Genomic DNA, 14,195 nt, shown 5'->3' with positions numbered 1-14,195 from the left:
CGCATCTGCAAACAGAGATAACTTTATATCTTTCTTTCCAACTTGGATGCCTTGTATTTCTTTTACTTGCCTAATTGCTCTGGCTAGAAATCCCAGTATGACGTGACATAGAGATGGCAGTGGTGAACATCTCCTGTGGTTTGAATGTTTGTGCCCTCCAAAACTCATGCCGAAGTTTAATTGTTGTTGTAACAGTATTAAGAGGTGGTACTTTTAACAGGTATTTAGGTCATCAGGGCTCTGTCCTCATAAATGAATTAATGGCAAAATTAAAGGGACTTTAGGGCTGAGTTTGCTCTCTTAAACTTTTCTGCCATATGAAGACACAGGATTCCTCTCTGCCCTTTTGCCTTCTGTGGTGGCAGCATGTGATGGAAGAAGGGCTTTGCCCGAAGCTGGTGCCTTGATCTTGGCCTTCTCAGCCTCCAGAACTTTAAGAAAATAAACTTCTGTTTGTTATACCCAGTCTTTGGCATTCTGTTAAAGCAGTGCAAGATGAACTAAGACAGCATCCTTGCCTTGTTCCTTCTACACTTTCGAGGAAAAACTTTCCATTTTTAAGCTGTTGGGTTGTCATATGCATTCCCTTTATTGTGTACATTTGTTTTTTACCTAATTTGTTGAGAGGTTTTATGATAATAGGTTGTTGAATTTTATCAGATGCTTTTTCTGTGCATATTGAGATGATTGTACATTTTTATCCTTCATTCTGTTCATGTAGAGTGTTATAATAATTGTTTTTCATACGTTGAACTATCCTTGTATCCCTTGGATGAATTGCATTGGTCATGGTGTACGATCCCTTTAATGCGATGTTAAATTTGGTTTGCTAATATTTTGTTAAGGATATTTGTGTCCTCAGAGCTTTTTGCATTTACCAGTGATATTGGTCTATAGTTTTCTGTTTGTTTGTTTGTTTGTTTTGAGATGGAGTCTTGCTCTGTCATCAGGCTGGAGTACAGTGGCACAATCTAGGCTCACTGCAACCTCTGCCTCCTGAGTTTAAGTGATTCTTGTGCCTCAGCCTCCCAAGTAGCTGGGCTTACAGGCGCCTGCCCTAACGCCTGGCTAATTTTTTTGTATTTTTAATAGAGATGGGGTTTCATCGTCTTGGCCGGGATGGTCTCGATTTCCTGACTTCGTGATCCGCCTGCCTTGGCCTCCCAAAGTGCTGGGATTACAGGTGTGAGCCCTCATACCCAGCCAGTTTTCTGTTTTTTCAGTATCTTCGTCTAAGTTATCAGGGTAATGCTGGCTTCATAAAATGTGTTTGGAAGTGTTCCCTCTTCATCTTTTTGGGAAAAATTTGAAAGATTTGCCATTAATTCTGAAGTGTTTAGTAGATTCACCTGTGTAGCTCTGGTCCTGGGCTTTTCTTTGCTAGAAGATTTTTGGATATTGATTCAATCTCCTTATGAGTCATAAGTCTGTTTAGATTTTCTGTTTCTTCAAGATTCAGTCTTGGTAGGTTGTCTGTTTCTAGTAATTTATTTATTTCTTCTAGATTATCCAATTTGTTGGTGTATAATTGTTTATTATGATCTTATGATCCTTTTTATTTCTGTGTCACTGGTTGCAATACATTCTCCTTCATTTCTGATATTATTTATTTAAGTCTTCTCTCCTTTTAATCTCAGTCTAGTTAAAGGTTTGTCAATTTTGGTTGTTTTTGTAAAAAACGACCCTTTGGTTCAATTTTTTCTATTTTTTTATTCTATGTATTTTTTATCTGTGTGCTCTAGTCTTTATTATTTCTTTCCTTATGGCAACTTTGGGCTTAGTTTGTTCTTTTTGTATTCTGTTGAAGTACAAAGTTAGGTTGTGCATATATATATATATACATATATATATAAAATAAATATACAACTATAAATATGGAGTTATATAAAATATACATTATTATATTATATATTATGTGTCATATATTTGTATTAGTCCATTCTCATGCTGCTATGAAAAAATATCCAAGAGTGGGTAATTTATAAAGGAAACATGTTTAATTGACTCACAGTTCCAAGGGCTGGAGAGACCTTAGGAGACTTAAAATCATGATAGAAGGGGAGGCAAATATGTCCTTCTTCACATGGTGGCAGCAAGAAGTGCAGAGCAAAGTGGGGAAAAGCCTTTTATAAAATCATCAGATCTCATGAGAACTCACTCACTATCATGAGAACAGCATGGAGGCAACTGCCTTCATGATTCCATTATTTCCCACCGGGTCCCTCCCACAACATGTGGGGATTACGGGAACTACAAGTCAAGATGAGATTTGAGTGGTGATACAGCAAAACCGTATCAATATTCTAATATGTAATGTAATTATATATTACATTACATTATATTATGTATAACATATATTTTTTCAATGCAGGTGTTTATCACTGTGAACTTCCCTCTTAGAACTGCTTTTGCTGCATACCGTAAGTTTTGAAATGTTGTTTCTTCCTTTTCATTTGCCTCAAGATATTTTCTAATTTCTCTTTTTATTTTTTTCTTTGAGTCAATCAAGAATGTTGATTCATATTCACATATTGTAAAATGTCCAGGTTTGTTTCTGCTACTAATTTCTAGTTTTATTCTGTTGTGATCAGAAATGGTACTTGGTATAATTTCAATCCTCTTAAATTTTTTAAGGCTTGTTTGTGACCTAATGTGATCTATCTTGGAGAGTGTTCCATGAATTTGAGAAGCACGTGTATTCTCCTGCCGTTGTGTAGAATATTCTGTAAATGTCCTATGTCCATTTAGTCTGTAGTGTTACTCAAGTCTACTGTTTCCTTCCTGATTTTCTATCTGAATCTTTGATCTTTTATTGAAAGTGGGGTATTGTACTCCATTTCTACCTTTAATTCTGTCAATACTTGCTTTATATATTAGGTGCTCTGATGCTGTATGCATGTATATTTATTGTTGTATTTTTCTGTTAATGGACACTTTTATCATTATATAATGTCCTTCTTTGTCTCTTATGAGAGTTTTCGATGATGTCTGTTTTGTGGAATGTGAGTGTAACCACTCCTGCTTTCCTTTGGTTACCATTGCATAAAATGTCTTTTTCCATCCCTTCATTTTCAGCTTATGTGTGTCTTAAATGTAAAGTGAGTTTCTTGTAGACAGCATATAGTTAGATTTTGCTTTTTTAAAATCCATTCAGCCACTGTATATCTTTTATTGGAGAAAATAATTTATTTGCTTTTAAAGTAATTATTTATAGAGAAGAATTTACTATTGTCATTTTGATAATTATTTTCTGCTGACTGTAGTTCTTTTGTTTTTCTGCTCATTTTCTATTTTCTTCCTTGGTGTTTTATTTCTTTTGTATAGCCTCTTTTCTATTTTCTTTGTGGTTACTATGAGGTTTACATAAAGTATCTTATAGTTGTAATAGTCTATTTTAGGCATATAACAACTTATCTTCAATAGCACACAAAACTTTACACTTTTACTTCTCTCCCACCTACTTTGTTAATGTCACAATTTACACATTTTTATGTTTTATATTAACGTGTTTTATGTTATAATTATTTTAATGCTTTTCTCTTTTAATTATTATAGTATAATTAAAAGTGATTTACCCACCATTATTACAGTATTACAGTGTTCTGTATTTGCCTATATATTTACCATTACCAGTGAGGTTCGTACTTTCATATGCTTTCATATTGCTGTTAGCATCTTTCAATTTCAACTTAAACAATTCTCTCTGTATTTTTCCAGAAGCAAGTCTAGTTGTAGTGACCTGTCTCAGCCTTTATCTGGGGAAGTATTTATCTTTCTTTCATTTTTGAAGGATGTTTTTCCTGGGCATATTATTCTTGTTTGGCAGTTCTTTTCTTTTAGCGCTTCAAATATATCATATTGTTCCCTTTTGGCCTGTAAGGTTTCTGCTAGGAAATCTGCTAATCATCTTATGGAGATTCCCTTGCATGTGACATGTCACTTCTCTCTTGATAATTTCAAAGTGTTCTCTTGACTTTTGAAAATTTAATTATAATATGTTTCAGAAAAGAATTCCTTAGGTTTATCTTACTTGGAATTTGTTGAGCCTTCCAAAGATGGATGTCCATTTCCTTCCCTTGATTTGGGAAGTTTTCAGCCATTATTTGTTTGTATAAGCTCTCCAGCCCTTTCTCTTGCTCTTCTCCAGGATTTCCATAATGTGTATGTTGGCTTGCTTGATGGTATCTTATAAGTCCCACAAGCTATCATCATTCCTTTTTTTATATTATTTTGCTCTTCTGACTGGAGAATTTCCCAGGACTTGTCTTTAAGTTTGTTGATTCTTTCTTCTTCTCTCTCTAGTTTGTTGTTAATCCCCTCTAGTAAATTTTTCAATTCAGTTAGTGTATTCTTAAGCTTCAAGGTTTCTTGTTAGGTTCTTTTAAAATAAATTCTGTCTCTTTGTTAAAATCTCACTTTATTCCTGCGTTGTTCTGACCTCTTTGAACATCTTTATGATGATTATTTTGAATTGTTAGGTAACTATATATTTCTCTTTCATTAAGGTCAGTTTGTGGAGATTTATCTTGTTCTTTCATTTGGAATATGATTTCCTATTTCTTCATTCTTCTTGAATTTTTGTATTGGTGTCTTTGAATTAGAGAAAACGACCATCTTTCTAAGTTTTCATAGACAGGTCTTGCACAGAAGACCCTCATTAATCGGCTGAACCAGAGAATGTGCAGGCCTCTCAAATATTTGTGGTAATCCAATCCACAGTCTTTATTTTTAGCAGCTCCCAGATCTCAAGAGTATGTTGTGTACCATCATTGCTCCAAGACAGGCATAACAAAAACAAAAACTCCCTTCTGTAGCTCCTTGAAAAACTGGAAAGTTGGACTTACAGATCACCTTTTTTCCTTCCTAGGGAAATGCTAAAATTTAGTATTTGTAATCCACTTGCTGTGGAGGAGGGACTATGGTGAGTGCTTGTGTGCTAGCTTGAACTGCCTTCTGTTTTCACTCTCCCCCAGGCATTGAGCATATGCTGTGTCCTATCAGTGCTCCAAGACAGGTGAGACAGCAGCCAGTTCCTTGGACAGCCCCAGGAAAAACTGAAAGGTTGGGTGAATGGCTCAACTCTTTTCCTCCCCAGTTAGAAGCACCAGGGTAGGGTTTTCTCCCAATAATATAGCATTGTGCTGGGGTGGATTATGAGAGAGTGTCTCAAATTTTGTTATCCAGCTTCTGTGTGGCTGTTTTTCCATTCTCCCAGGTTATGGTAGTTTCTAAAGTAGTTTCTGTAGCTCTCACAATGATAATTTACCCATGTATTGCTGAATTGGTATACCCATAAAGGGAAGGAGGGCCCAGGGCTTTCTAATCTGCCATCTTGTTGACTCACATATCTTTTTTCAGCCAAGTGAGAGTCAAAATGGCTCTCAAAAGCACAATATAGAAAAAAAGATTTGTCACATTTACAGCTTACGTTGTAGAACCCATTGAGCACATTGAGCACAGAAAATCTGTTGTCCAAATGCAAGGGTAATTTACTATTATGAATACGAGAAACGTATGTTATTAAGAATTGCCAGGCTGGTCAGGATGGTCAGTGCCTATAGTTCATGGAAGGTATCTTAGGTATCTTGGAAGGCTGAGGCAGGAGAATTGCTGGAGGCCAGGAGTTTGAGTCCAGCCTAGGCAATGTGGCACCCATATCTAAAAGAAAAAACAAAAAACAAGTGAATAATTAAAAAAGAATTGCTGTATGTTGAGAAATAGAAAATACCTTTTATACTACACAGAAGTATATGTCAACAGTATATGCTAGCACTTACATTTAGTTCTAAAATATTGCTTTGGTGTTCTCTTAGCTTTTCATCTTAGATCTTATTGTCCAGGCTTTAAATCATCTTACCTGACTCCAATTCATATTTTCCATTTTTATTTTCATTTTTTTTTCAGATTTAAACAAAGTGGATCCAATGTGATTAGTAAAATGCGTGTTCTACATCTCACAAGGAGTAATTTAATTTTAGGCTATACTGTGCCCACATGCTGAAATAAGAAATGTGTTGCATTTCTACTCTGTTATGGTTGTCATTCTTTGTGTTTTACTAGGCTTTCTCAGTTGATTCCATTGAAACCCGTTAGCAACAAAGTAGAACATCAGCTTAACTTTTTGCTGTGTAAACATTAAAAATCCATTTTTTTTTAACAATTTGGAAATTGCCTGCTCTCTTGCTTCAGCAAAAAGAAGTCTCATGACCTTCTTGCAGAGGGAGACTTCTGTTCTCGAGTTATCACTGAGGCAAACTGGAAAGTAAGTTATGGGAGTTCCTACTTTGCTTTTCAGGCACAGAGGGGTTTCCCAAGCTCCTTTTATAGAGAGATTTCAGAAATTTCCGTCTTGAGCAAGTTGAGGAAGAAGGCATGGAGTGCATTCTCTTCTGTTCTTGTTGGAAGAGGCCTCCAACAGGGAGAGATTGGGTGGCTGAAATTATCATGAAGCAATCTGAGGAAGAAAGTGCAGTGAGTGCCTACTGTCGTATTCAAGCTAGCAGAAATCTCACACCCTCCTTGCAGGGAGATACTTCTGAAGTAATCACTGAAGCAAACCAAGGAAGAAAGCTCAAGATATGCTCACTTTTCCTTTTAGCCATGGTGGTGTCCCCAGACTCCTTAAAATGAGAGATTGTAAGGGATTTATTGCTGGAGCAAGTAAGAGAAGAAGACACAAGGAGTGCCATCACTCCCATTTAGGCTGAAGAAGCTTTTGTTTTTATTTGCTATGTAAGCTTCCAGATACTGGCTTCTTAGGAACCAGAGCCACAGATAGCTGCTGGAAAAGTGTGAAGCCAAACTCTTTCCACGGGTTAGGTTGGAAGCTGTCCTGATCCTAGTGGCTGTGGTTGCTGGAAGTGCTCGCATGTTTTAAAACCCCCTTTGCTCTTTAGTAAATCTTCTGATGATCTGTCCCTGATGTTCCTCAAGGAAGGTGGTTTAATGGCCAGGTTCTCTGGCAGAGACTGTAAAATTGGGGCACTGTGTGTGTGGTACAAACCCCTAACCCTTCAGGAAGAAGCTAGGAATTGAGGATTCCTTCTAGGTTGTAAGGCACTGTGCTCAGGATGGGGTTAGTGTGCAAGTTTTTCTTCGTTTTTTCTACTCATTTTGATGTGGATATTTTCTCAGTAATGCAGTGTGTAGGAGTCTTTTAACTAGAGTTTGGCTTTCTCTTGGAGAGAACTGATCTGTGTGTAGGTGTCTACTCAGTGTGTCTGTGGGAGGAGAGTAGTCGAGAGCCTTCTATTCCACCATTTTGTTGCTGACATCACCCTGAGGACTTTTTCTTTTATATATGAGACAGAATCCATTTTCTGTGCTGTGTGTGTGTGTGTGTGTGTGTGTGTAAAAATATATTTATGCATATAACATATAAATAATAGATTTGTTTCTCCAGAAAAACTATAATCCAGGGAAAAATTTCAGAGAATAAACATTGATAGTCTTTCCTCCTCTCTGGCCTTTTAGTGAGGGAGTATTTTATGTTTTTCTAATCAAGAGAATATGTGGCTTTGTGGAATTTAAAAAGCCAGAGTAAACAGGTGGGCTATTTTGTAAAACATCTTTTAATGAAATATGATTCACATAATTTGACAGAAAGCAAGCTGAGTTTCCATGGTTTCTGCTTGCCATCTTCATTGTGTTTAACTTCTTTGGCTGCTTACTCAAATGTTTCATCTAAGGTAAAGGTGACCCCAAACACCTCAGGAAGATCCTCAGAGCCCTTCTCTGTTCTTGGGAAGAAGAATGAAAGTGCCCTGATAGCCTCTAGAATATGTTTGATGAACTAATTATTAATTGAAGGTATTGCCAAGACAAAATAGATTTCTAAAATCTAGCCCTGTATTCAATAAAGTAAGAATGCTTCTTTAACAATTTTGCTATTTATTTCTTTGCATTACAGAAAAATATATCAGGCTACAATTTCAGGTTTCATTTCTATAAATAAAAATTCCTTATTATTAAAATTACTATTGGGCTGGATGTGGTGGCTCATGCCTGTAATGCCAGCACTTTGAGAGGCTGAGGCTGGAAGATTGCTTGAGCCCAGAAGTTCAAGACTAGCCTGGGCAACATGGTGAAACCCCGTCTCCACAAAAAATACAAAAAATTAACTAGGCATGATGGTACGTGCCTGTAGTCCCAGCTACTTGGGAGGCTGAAGTGGGAAGATCACTTGAGCCCAGGAGGCTGAGGCTGCAGTAAGCTCCTGCACTTCAGCCTGGGCAACAGGGCAAGATTCTGTCTAAAATAAAATAGAATTACTATTAATCTCAATTCTGCTTGACTTATAATTTAAAAAAATAAACACAGTATATAAGTTCTGATAAAAGAAATATAATAAAAGTAGCTCTGCAACTTTAGATAAGCCAGTTAATCTCCCTGAGCCTCAATTTCCTCATTTGTTACAGAGTGGACTTGAGCTATGTGATCACAAGATCTAGAACAGTGACTTTTCACCAATAGGATATAATTAGGATCTATAAAAGTTACACATGGTTTGTATTTTTTAAATAATGAGCAAGATTGAATATACTTCTTCAAACTTATACACAGAGCCTTTGGCTGGTGGGAAATCTTAGAAGATACACCAAGAGTTGAACATAGTGGGATGTGATAGAAATGATTGAATGGCGCCAAATTTGATCTGTCATTACTATAGATCTGTGACTTTGATGTCCATTACCTACGTGACCTAAATATATGTGTGCTTAATATAAAATAGATATAAAATAACACCTGATATTAATAATAACTACCATTTTAAGAGCTTTCTGTATGCTGGGGAAAAGGATAGAATACTTGAATAATGTTGAAAAGACAAAACTATTAAAAATAACACTACCTTCAGTAATTCTAAGGGATATATAACAACTTAACTTTGACCACAAAGAAAAAAAAATTACAAATACACTTTAACATTTTTATATTGCTTATCGCTTAACCAATTGTTGTAGTTATTGTTCTTTTTGATAGTTTTGCCTTTTTTAAAAAAATTATTTTTTGAGGTGGAAGTCTCGTTCTGTCACCCAGGCTGGAGTGCATGGCGTAATCTCAGCTCACTGCAACCTTTGCCTCCCAGATTCAAGTGTTTCTCCTGCCTCAGCCTCCCAAGTAGCCGGGATTACAGGTGCATGGCACCACACCTGGCTAATTTTTGACATTTTTAATAGAGATGGGGTTTTACCATGTTGACCAGGCTGGTCTTGAACTCACCCTCAGGTGATCCGCCTGCCTCAGCCTCTCAGTGTTGGGATTACAGGCGTGAGCAACTGCGCCCAGCCAGTTTTATCTTTTAGTCTTTCTGCTTGAGATATAAATGGTTTACAGTAGTCTTAATTTGTCTGTATTCTTTCTTTTGCCAGTGAGTTTTATACGTATACCCATTAGCATCCTTTTCTTTCCTACTGAAGAACTCACTTTAGCATTTCTTGTAAGACGGGTTTGGTGGTGATGAATTCTTTCAGCTTTTGATTGACTGGGAAAGCCTTTATCTTTCCTTCATGTTTGATGGGAAGCTTTACCAGATAGAGTGTTCTTGATTGACAGTTTTTTTCTCTTCAGCACTTTGACTGTATTATCCCATTCTCTCTCTCGTCCCACAGGGTTTCTACTGATAAATCCATTGAAAGCCATACTTGGGCTCTGTTGAATGTGATATGTTTCTTCTCTCTTGATGTTTTGAGTATTTGTTCTTTGTAGATGAGTTTTAACAATTTGATTATAATGTGCCTTGGGAAAATCCTCTTTGGACTGAATTTTATTTGTGACCACTCAGCTTCCTGTATGTGAATACGGTATAGTCTTTCTTTAGATATGGGAAGTTTTCAGCCATTATTTCTGTAAGTATCCTTTGTAGAAATTTTTCTCTCTCATCTCCTTTGGAAATTCCTATTATGTGAAGGTTAGTTTGCTTGATGGTGGTCCATAATCCTCATAGGCCTTCTTCACCCTTTTTAAATTGTTTTTTATTCTTTGATCTTCTGATTGAGTAATTGCATGTGTTCTATCTTCAACCTCATTGATTCTCTCCTTTGTTTGAGCAAATCTGTTGATGTTTTCTAATGAGTTTTTCAAGTTTGGTTATTGTATTATTTATTTCTAGGATTTCTATTTGGTTTTCAAAATTGTTTCTATTTCATTTTAAAATTTCTAATTTTGTTCCTGGATTATTTTCCAAATTATATTTAGTTTTCTGTTTATATTTTATTGTGATTCCCTGAACATCTTTGAAAGGATTGATCTAAATTATTTTCAGACATATCATAGATTTTTAATTTTTCTAGACCCTTTGTTAGTTTCTTTTGTTGGAGTTATATTTCCCTGAGTTTTCACAATCCTTGCACCTTTACAGTAATGCCTGTGCATTTAAGGAGACAGCCACCTCTTCAGCTATTGCAGGTGTTCTTTGGTGGTGTTAGATCTTTACTAATTAGTATCAAATCTTAATTTCTAGCTTGTTGTTGTTCCTGTTCTGAGAAGAACTTATAGTGCATACCAGAACCAGAACACTGCACTGGAACTAACTTTCTGCCCTACCATTATTTCCTGGTTTATGAAGGTCTCACAGTGAACACTGGAACTTAAATGCTACACTGGAACTAAATCGCAGCCCTGCCTTTGTTTCCCAGTCTGGTGAAAACTTACAGTGAGCACCAGAACTCTCATGCCGTCCTTTTAGTTGTTCAGGCCAGGGGATGTCTTCAGACAAGCACCTGGGATTTATGGGAAATAGGACTAGGGATTGGGGCCTTCCCATGAATTGTGCCCCCTGCAGTGCAAGGTGCTGGCCAATCTCTTTAGTATGGCATTACCACTGATCCGAACATGGAATGTCTACCAAGTTGCTGCAATCAGTGCCCTGCACTTTGGCCTCAACCCACCTCAGGAGGTTCACTCCTGTTGGCACTCCCACTGGTTCTTGTAGGGCAGGACCAAAGTGGGTTTCCCACAGGGATTCCCAGATCCGTGGGGAGATTGGATATCCACCTCCAATTCTCTCCTCTCATTCAGCAGCTGTGGGTTTAGGAAAATTTTCTGTGAGTGGCATTAGGGGGCTGGCTTGGGGGAGAGGGTCTAAAATGCCTGTTACTCTTACCAGTTGTGATTTCTTTTGATTCTGTGGGCCCAGGGTGTTTCTTCATTTTTCCCTGAATTCTAGTAAATTCAGGGTGGTTCTCTTGTCTTTGAATAGTTTCTAATTATACTTTTGTTAGGTGAGTGATGCCAGGGGATCTTCTATTCCACCATTTTGCTGACATCTTCCCTTAATTGGACTCTTAAACCCTGCCATGGCCCATTTCTTTCATGGATAATTGTCTTATTGTTGTGGTGGTGGTTTTTTGGTGATTTTTTTTTGGAAGGACAAAGACTGGTATTCTTAGTCTGTTAGCTTGCTGATATCATCGATGAGTTTTATTTTGGATTATAAATATAATGCATAAATGTGAGAAGGGCAATGGGAAGTGGGACTGACAGGCAAAACTTTTGCATTTTTTATGCTGTTCTTGGAGGAAATCATTATTGCAGTTTGAAAACATTATCACGTGTATATAAGTATGACCATAAATTTTTTTCCACATTGGCACATACAGAGTTATCTATTATTATCAACCACAGATTATTCTGTTTCATAAACTATAATTTAAAAGCAATTTTCTATTAAAAATATTTAGTTTCTATTTTTTGTCATTACATATTGTTCTGTAGTCTTTATACTTACACATTATTTCACAGATGTATTTACTTCTATGTGATGAATTCCTGTAAGTGAAGGTGCTGAGAAAGTGTCTACATGTTTGTATAGCTATTGCCAGATTTCTCTGTAAAAGAGTTTACCAATTTTATTCTCTGACTAAAAGTGTACGAGAATGCCTATTTTCCATATCCTTAGTAACACTGAGTACAACTTCATACTCTTCGCCATATGATGGGCAAAAATTGTTGCTCTTATTTTCATTTGTTTTTCTATAAATATGAATGACATTGAAAACTTCATGTTTAGTGGATACTGGTACTGTTTTTTTCTCTTTAAACTACTTATTTACGTACCTTTGACATTTTTACTAATTTACAAGTTAGGTACATATTAGGGAAATTGTTCCTTTATCATATCAAATGCTATCACATATGTTGAAAATATACTTCCAGCTTTTCATTTATAGTTTGAATCTCTTCATGTTTTTTAACGGTAATTTCTTTCTGTATTCATGAGTGATAGTTCTTGATAATCTATTTTTGTGATTTTTTTTCCTTTTTAAAAATTTCAACTTTTGTTTTAGATATAGGGAGTACATGTGAAGGTTTGTTACATGGAAATATTGTGTGATGCTAAGGAGTATGGATCCTGTCACCCAGGTAGTGAACATAGTATCCAATAGGTAGTTTTTAACCTGCTCCCTTCCCTTCCCCATCTAGTAGTCCACAGTATCTATTGTTCCCATATTTACATCCATGTGTGCTCAATGTTTTGCTCCCACTTTTAAATGAGAACATGGGTTTTCTGTTTCTGCATTAATTCACTTAGGATTATGGCCTTCAGCTTCATCCATGTTGCTGCAAAAGACAGCATTTTATTTTTTTTTTATGACAGTGTAGTATTCTTGGTGGATAGGTCCCATATTTTCTTTATCCAGTCCACCATTGATGGTCACCTGGGTTAATTCTTGTCTTTACTGTTGTGAATAGCACAGTGATGAATATACGAGTACATGTGGCTTTTTGGTAGAATGATTTATTTTCTTTTGGTTATATAACCAGTAATGGGATTGCTGGGTTGAATGATAGCCCTGTTTTAAGTTCTTTGAAAAATCTCCAGACTGGTTTTCATAGTGGCTGAACTAATTTACATTTTCACCAACAGTGTACAAGCATTCCCTTTTCTCTGAAGCCTCACCAACATCTGTTGTTTTTTAACTTATTAATAATTACCATTCTGACTGGTATTGATATCTCATTGTAGTTTTGATTTGCATTTCTCTGATGATTCATGATGCTGACCATTTTTCAGGTTTGTTGGCTGCTTGTATGTCTTCTTTTGAGAAGTGTCTGTTCGTGTCCTTTGCCCATTTTTTTAATGGGTCTGTTTGTTTTTGCTCGTTGTCTTGTTTAAGTTTTCTATAGATTTTGGATATTAGGCCTTTGTTGGATACATAATTTGCAAGTATCTTCTCCCATTCTATAGGTTGTCTGCTCTGATACTGTTCATAAATTGTTAAAGTTTTAAATTTTCAAGTTGATATTAATCTTTTCTTATATAATTTTTACCATGTTTTAAAATTTTCTTTATCTCATTTTCAGCACATTTATTTGTATTCTTTTATGATTTCATTTTTATAGATAATCTTTTTTATCTATCTGGAAAGTTATTTTGAAAATTTGGGAGTACATCTCATTCCATTCCCCAAAAGCTAGCCAATTACCCAATACCATTTATTGAGTCATCTGTCTTTCCCACATTGATATGAAATGTGATTTTTATTCTGGTGTAGATTCTTCCATATATTTAGATATATTTCTCTTGCACTTAAAAAGAAGTTTGTTTTTCTTTTTCTACCAGCAGAAAGTTTTCTTAGTTACCTAGCTTTATAACAAGTTTTAAGGTAAAAAAACTGAGGGACCTGTTTTGAGTTCTGTTTGAACAGGAGTGCTTCTTGGATCCTATGAGACTTGCCGGGTGAAGTCAGAAGATTTAGCAGGCAGTCAGAAAAATGGGTCTTAATCTTTGAAGAGAAATCCAGAGTAAGATAATACAGTGAGAGCCATCAGTTTGTAGGTAATAGAAAAATCCATGAGAGTGGATGAGAATTCATTGAGAGAAGCTCTGAGGAAGATGTAAACTTGGAGTCTTTCTATGTAATGGAATTTTTCCACACATGTAAGCATTTCTGTCAAATGTTTGTTGATTCTTAAAATTTCTTTGCTTTTAAAAATGTCAACCAACAGGAAAGACAATATACTAATGTGTTCATCTAGAGTTGAAAATCAGAAAATCAGTGAATATTAAGTAGAGGTTAGGACTCTTCATACTTGAAACTTTAAAGCAATGACTTTTAAGTTTTATTGTGACCTCTGTGATAGCATGAAAAAGCTGATTTGGGTGTGAGTGTGTGTGGGGGGTGGTTAATCTTGCTCTTCATTAATCTGAACTCTTAGAGGTCAGAAACTGTCTTGTTAATTTTTTAATCCTG

Source organism: Pan troglodytes, chromosome 7, assembly GCF_028858775.2.
Source record: "Pan troglodytes isolate AG18354 chromosome 7, NHGRI_mPanTro3-v2.0_pri, whole genome shotgun sequence".
NCBI lineage: Eukaryota > Metazoa > Chordata > Mammalia > Primates > Hominidae > Pan > Pan troglodytes.
The sequence above is the reverse complement of the archived record's forward strand: the minus strand, read 5'-3'. Positions refer to the sequence as shown.